This window comes from Pipistrellus kuhlii, unplaced genomic scaffold, assembly GCF_014108245.1.
Source record: "Pipistrellus kuhlii isolate mPipKuh1 unplaced genomic scaffold, mPipKuh1.p scaffold_m20_p_2, whole genome shotgun sequence".
Lineage (NCBI taxonomy): Eukaryota > Metazoa > Chordata > Mammalia > Chiroptera > Vespertilionidae > Pipistrellus > Pipistrellus kuhlii.
In genome coordinates, this window is record NW_023425515.1 from 42809317 (window position 1) to 42816550 (window position 7234).

The 7234-nt window shown below is 38.6% G+C and overlaps 1 pseudogene; it reads left to right on the top strand.

Annotated features, from left to right (window-relative positions):
• Nucleotides 1-2612: 2612 nt before the first annotated feature.
• LOC118723321 lies at nt 2613-3876 on the top strand (annotated as a pseudogene).
• Nucleotides 3877-7234: the final 3358 nt, after the last annotated feature.

The following is a 7234-nucleotide window of genomic DNA, read 5'->3' on the forward strand; positions in this document are numbered from 1 at the left end:
CTGTATCAGTGAAGAATTGCTTCAGCATATGTCTGAGATTTTGCTGCCTGTGGATTCCTCTAGTATTTTTATGGTTTTCTGTCTTATGTTTAGTCCTTTATCACATTTTGAGTTAATTTCTGTGTATGGTGTAAGTTGGTAGTCTCCTTTCTTTCTTTTTTTGCATGTATCTGTACAATTTTCCCAATACCATTTATTGAAGAGACTATCTTGACTCCATTGTATATTCTTGCCTTCTTTGTCAAATATTAATTGAGCATAGTGGTTTGGGTTGATTTCTGGGTTCTCTATTCTATTCCACTGATCTATATGTCTGTTCTTGTACCAGTACCAGGCAGTTTTGAGAACAGTGGCTTTGTAATATAGCTTGATATCTGGTATTGTGACCCCTCCAACTTTATTCTTCTTTCTCAGGATTAATGCAGCTATTTGGGGTCTTTTTTTTTTATTCCAGATGAGTTTTTGGACAGTTCGTTCTAGGTCTGTGAAATAATGCTGTTGGTATTTTAATGGGGAGTGCATTGAACCTATAGATTGCTTTGGGTATTATGGACATTTTAATTATGTTGATTCTACCAATCCATGAACACGGTATGTTCTTCCATCTGTTTATGTTTTCCTCTCCATCTTTTTTTCAGTGTCCTATAGTTTTCTGGGTACATGTCTTTTACCTCCTTAGTTAAATTTATTCCTAGGTATCTTAATTTTGTTGGTGTGATGGTAAATGATATTTTTTAAAGAAAATGTAAAATTAAAGATATAAAATATATTGATAATAAATCTAATAATCCAAAACAAAGAACTGAGAATATATTACCCAATGACATGGTAATGTTAAATATAAGTCAATGGTTAAGACATTTAAGCTCCTAGTTCCTTAGTTTAAATAAATGTTTTAAATACAAATATGATTGTTCAATTTTTCATTTTTATATTAAACAGAACATGGAACCCTAATTTTCATGAGATTTGGCATTTTAAAAGAGGAAAAATAATCCAGATGCCTTATCTGATAAGACTGGGTACTGATGACTCATTTCCAAACAAAATAACATGTAAGATTTTTGTTCCACAAACTTTTATTTCAGGAAATCTGACGCAATGTCTTGAATTATTTTTCTGTTATGTTTTAGTTGATGTTGGAAAATGTTGAAAAAAATAAATTCCTTATCCATGACCATTTCCATTCTGGAAAAAGCCTGCAAAGACCTTTTATGAAATCTTTTACCTGTCTCTTCTTAATGATCACAATGTTTTACCAAATTTTTCTCATGAGTGTATAACCAAATAAACTGTTCATCTAAAAACAAATTTTCACCATTAATTATATTAGACAGATAATAATTAGATTATTTGTTTTTAGAGTCCTTAGTATATACATGGTAATATTATATAGCAAGGTTATTATTACCTTTTATTGCACAGTTATCCCATGCCAGGCCTTGTTCTATATATAGTATTTTATTTAATTCTAACAATAGTCCCTCACAATTATAATTGGGGTGTGTGTGTGTGTGTGTGTGTGTGTGTGTGTGTGTTTTACCTTTTACCACAAAAAAAAAAGCAATTGGTGGAGCCAAAAGTGAAACCTAGATCTAATCAATTGAAGAGCCACACTTTTAACCCTAGTTATCTTTGCTCATAATTGGGGAAAAGCAGAGTTGGAAATTATTGACTTAATAACAGAGCCCCAATTTTAAAGAAAATTTACAACACATATTTTAACCACATATTAAAAAGCAATCCTTTTTGATCACTCAATCAGTATTTCAATTATAGCATATAAAAATTTTAATTTTGTAAATGAAGACAATATTAAGTTATAGTACAACTAGAGGCCCAGAGCATGAAATCCATGCATGGGGGTTGGGGGTGTCCTCTCGCAATCTAGGACTCCTCGGGTAGAGACCCTAGGCCTGGCTGGAGCTTTCCTTCCCCAGCTGACAGCAGCTGGCTCTCCTTTTCCCCCACCCCACCCCCCGCCACTGCTTGCCATCTGTGTGGTGCTGTGCCTCCTAACCTGCCAATGGTCGCCTCTTTCTTCAGTGACAGGCATGGGGTGTGATTGCTTGGCTGGCCTGGGTCTCCCTCTGTGGGGCGATCGCTGGCTGACTCCACACACTCATCACAGCGTCCCTGGTTGGTGGTCTGGGCCTCCCTCTGTGGAGCAATCCTGGGGTAATGGCAAAGCCCCCTGACCAATCACATCACACCCACCTTGGCTGGTCTGGTGCCAGTGTGTGTCATAGCATGGTCATCTGGAAGGTTGTCTGGATAGTTGATCTGCCACTCAGTCGTTTGGTTGATTTGCATATTATGCTTTTATTATTATAGATTTGCAAATAGCACTAAGATTCAGTTATATCTTGACTCTCATAATGAGTGACAAGAAAAGCACAGATAACCAGGGTCCATATACTAGGACAGTGAATCCATGCTGACTCAAATACATTTAAATAATTACTACCTGGATCTATTAAGCACTTAGGCTGTTTTCTTCTAGTAAGTAGAAAAATTGAGAGAGATGCTACCACTGCTGCCACTGCCCCTACTGAGGAGGCTGCTGGTGAGGTAAGCTCTGGTCTCTCTGCCCCAGCCCAAAAGCCGAACCAATGCTGGATCTGGAGGTGGTGCCCCAGGGCTCTCTGGGGAACGAGCAATGAAAATTCATGCTGAGAATTTCTCTGACTCAGGCAGTGGCCATTCTTCAGAAGCACTGTCCCATCATCAAAAATGTCCAGGTTCTCTACAGTGAACAGTCTCCTCTAAGCCATGACCTCATTCTTAACCTGACACAGGTTGGGATCAAACTACTGTTTGATGCTTCCAATCAGAGACTTAAGGTGATTGAAGTATATTATTTGACTAAAGTAAAGTTGAAATAATCTTGTGAAATACATTTTAACTCTCAGGTCATAGCTCCCAGCATGGAGCAGATTGACCAGTCTTTCGGTACAACCCATCCTGGAGTGTAAAACTCCACTGAGGAACTCTTCCACTTCAGCTTCAGAGGACTGTCTTTCTCTTTTCAGTTAGACTCACAGATGGAGGCACCCAAGTATGAGCCCAATTTGGCCCATGGTCTGGCTTCTCTCCAGATACCCTTCAGAGCAACTGTGAAATGAATGAACATCTACAGTGGAAACAGCCTACAGGATACCAAGGCTTCCGTGATGACCCTGAGCTGTTTCCTGGACATTGTGTATGCTGAGAGAGTAGATGTTCTTTGAGATGGAACTGGACCCTCAGGTTTATGACTTCGCCTACTTTTTGCAGGTTGTGGACCTGGCCTGTCAGCATATGCCAAGATGTGGGTATTTGAACATTCAGTGTATCTTGGTGATTTCTGACAAGATGTTCTTAGCATGCTTGGTTCTCCACCCAAGGTCTTGTATAAGTCAAAAGACAAGATGCGCATTCATTCTCCTTCCCCTCTTAAATAAGTTCCATCCAAGTGCAAATGACTACATTTTAAATGACTTCACTCTCAGAGTGGACATCCTCTTTGACTCAAAAAGAAGTTTGTCCTTCACACCAAGTACCCTGGGCATTATAATTTTAACATTTATAACTGTTGTGAGGTCAAGATCCCAACAGCCATAAAAAGAAAGAAAATGCAGATGGTCAGACAGAAACATGCACAACCTGTAGCAAGTGGGACAACATCCAGGAGTTCCTGGGTCATTCTGTGGAGAAGCCTGTTGTCCTTCTCAGGTCTTCCACCCAAGACAATACCAACCCATTTGGCTCCACATTCTGATTTTGTCTTCAGCTGATGGTTTTTGAGGTTATACAGAATAATCACATTGCCTCCGTGACCCTGTATGGCCCCTCAAGGCCTGGTGCCCATCTGAAAACAGCAGAGCTCCCCTAGGGAAATCATCACCCATTTCTCATGTGGAACAGTGCATCACATCCCCTTGTGCTCAGGGGGTCTTCATGTGATACCTCTGGGTTTTCTTGGACACCTTGCCAGTGTTGAAGGGCTATTGTGATGTTCTGAGATGGAGCTCAGGCTGGGTGCTCTGCCATGGAGTGAGAGACCCAGCTATTCTTCTGTGTGTCTTTAGCCTGGCAGTGCCAACAAGGAACACAAACTATACAAAGAAGCACAAACTCTGAGCTTTGATATCTGGACCCAGGAGCTTTCAACCAACATTTAAGGAGTCAGGGTTCTGTCTCTCCTATGGCACACACATTGGAAAACTTGGCTTAGAATACAGGCACCCAGGACAAAGACATGGTCCTGCCTTTGGCCCAATATTGCCACATGACCTTTAAGGCAAGCAGGTAGCATGTCTAGAGTACTTGGTCGCAACTTTTGCATTACATCCATTTTAGTTACTTGAGCTGGCTGTTGCCAAGGTGGCTCAACTGCCCTTCCTGTTCTTTTTTTGCTCGTGATCTCTGCCAGGCCCAGTAGGCACACCCAACTGGTTGAAACACAGCTTGCTTCCATCCAGGTACGTGCCCAGGCCTGGTTCCCACCCTTCTTAGAGCTAGCCTTCAACATTGCCTCTGCCTTGCAATGTCCCAATCTGGCTGGCAGGGTTGCATGTTTCCATCCTATTTGCCTCTTTTATTTAATGCCAAGGTTTTAGCCAAAGACATCTTCCTCTTTTGTTGTTTTTCAGCATTCTGTTTTGCACTGTGGCCTAAGTAGCATGTCCTCTGCCTGGGCCTATTCATGGCTCAAGGCCTGTGGGGACTCAAGAAAAGCTGGGTTGCTCAGTTTCTTCATGGGTCATGCTAAGGAAAGTAGGGTATGTGCTTTAAAAATATTAAGTTTTTGAAAAGAATTGAGAAGTGAAATGTGTAATTTTGTCCCATTTTAATATTTTGGTCTAGCAACTTGTGATACATAGATGACAATTTTGTGAGTTTTTCAAAGGTGTGTACAGATTTTTGTAAATATAACTCCTTTGTAATTAATCCATAAACAGCCTCATCCTGAATAATTTAATGATAAATGTGCAAGGGACCTGCCCCAGGTTTCTATGTGATTCCTGGGCCAACATTCAGGCTTGCGGGGCACTCTTGTGACTCTGTGATTGGCTGGTGTCTTCCCATTTGGACTGTGCCCTGGCCAGACACACCCTCAAACCCCCCCACCCCCCCCCACCCCAACACACACACACACACAAACAGCCCCACTACTGGGTCAGCCAGGACTGATCTCATCCTCCTGGAATGGGGGAATTTTCCTCATGTCCTGCTCACATCTTTTCTCCAGTAAAAACATATGCCTTCAGCAAAGGCTCACCATGTGCTATTGCTGGGATATTTCTAGTAAAGAAGTAAAATTTTAAAATGAGAAATTGTGTTTGACCTCTCTCTGACCCTGTTAATTCTCAGTAGAATTCCTAACACATAGTTAAAGGAGTGTATGAAAGTAGCAGGCAGAAGGAAGAAGCCAAAAGCAGAGGCTCTGGCATTCTGACAAGCCAGAACAAGAACAAGATTTTTTTCCCCCCATTTAAAAGAATTCTGAATTATCTTTATTTGTCAAAATAAAGTAGAAATGTTTATGTAAATACTAGAGGCCCAGTGCATGAAATTCATTCATGGGTAGGGTCCCTGGTGGCTGCTGGCTGCCCACCAGAGCCTCTCTCTGCCACCATCAGCCAAGGTGGGACCAGCCGGCCCCATCCCCTGGTGGAACTCCTGTTTGAACTCCTGGTAGAACTCCAGGTTGAAGGGACAATTTGTATATTAGGCTTTTATTATATAAGATCTTGACATTTTTAATAAATAGGGTACTTATTTTTTAATTGTTGTCAGAGTTCTTTATATTCTGAATACTAGTTCCTTATCAGATATATAATTTTCATACATACCTTTGAATTATATTTGCACTGGATTGTATTTGCACTTTCTTAAAGCACTGAAAGTTTTTTATTTGGATCATGTCCAATTTTTCTATTTTGTCTTTTGTTTTATGTATTTTTATTTCCATATCTAAGAAACCATTTTCTAATCCAAAATCATGAAGATTTATGCCTGTTTTCTTTTAGATTTTTATTGTTTTAGCTCTAAAATGTAGATGTTTGATCCATTTTGCATGAAGTTTTATATGTGGTATGAGGTGGTTGTCCAGATTTATTCTTCACATGGGGATAGTTAGTGTCCCAGCACCACTTATTTGTATGACTCAATTGATATGGTTTTATTACTGGATTCTCAATTCTATTGTATTGATCAGTTTGTCTATCTTTCTGACTGTACCACACTCGAGATTAATGTAATTTTTTAGTAAGATTTGGAATTGGGAAGTATGAGACTTGTAACTTTGTCTTACTTTTTCAGTGTTGCTTTGGCTTTTTCAGGTCTGTTGCATTTCCATATATAAAGAATCAACTTGCTGATTTCTGTTAAAAGGGGCAGCTGGGATTTTCATGGGAATTGCTTTCACTTTGTAGCTGGGTTTAGGAAATACTACCATATTCAAAATATTAACTCTTCCTATTCATGAGCAAAGGATGTCTTCCTAAGTATTTAATTTGTTTCACAAATCTTTTTTAGCTTCTGGTGAATAAGCATTACTCTAATTTTGTTCAGTTTACTCCTAAACATTTTTACATTTTATGCTATAATAAATGGAATTGCTTTCTTAATTTATTTTGCATCCATTAATAGGATATGAAAAACAATTTTTATATTGATCTTATATCTTGCAACATCACTAAATTCATTTATTAACTCCAACAAGGTTTTTTTTTTTTTTTTTTGTATTCAGATTCTTTAGGATTTTCTATATGGAAGATCATATCATCTATAATGTTACTCTTTCCTTTCTATTCTATTGTAGGTGCCTTTTCAGCCTAATTGCTCTATCCATAACCTCCAGTACAATGTTGACTAGAAATGGTGGGGCCAAATTTACTTGTCTTGTTCCTGATCTTAAGAAAAAAAACTTTCATCCTTTCATCTTTTGGTGTGATACTAGTTCTGGATTTTTTTTTTTTTGTAAATGCCCTTTACCAAGTTTAGAAAATCCCCTTCAATTCCTACTTTGTTGAGTGTTTTTATTATAAAAGTGTCAAATTTTATAAAATGCTTTTCCTCATCTATTGAGATAATACTATTTTGTATTTTATTCTGTTAATAGGATGTACTACATTGATTTTTATATGTTAAACAAACTTTGTATTTCTGGGATAAATTTCATTTGGTCATGGTGTATAAGCTATTAAATTCATTTTTTCTAGTATTTTGTTGAGGAATTTTGCATCTA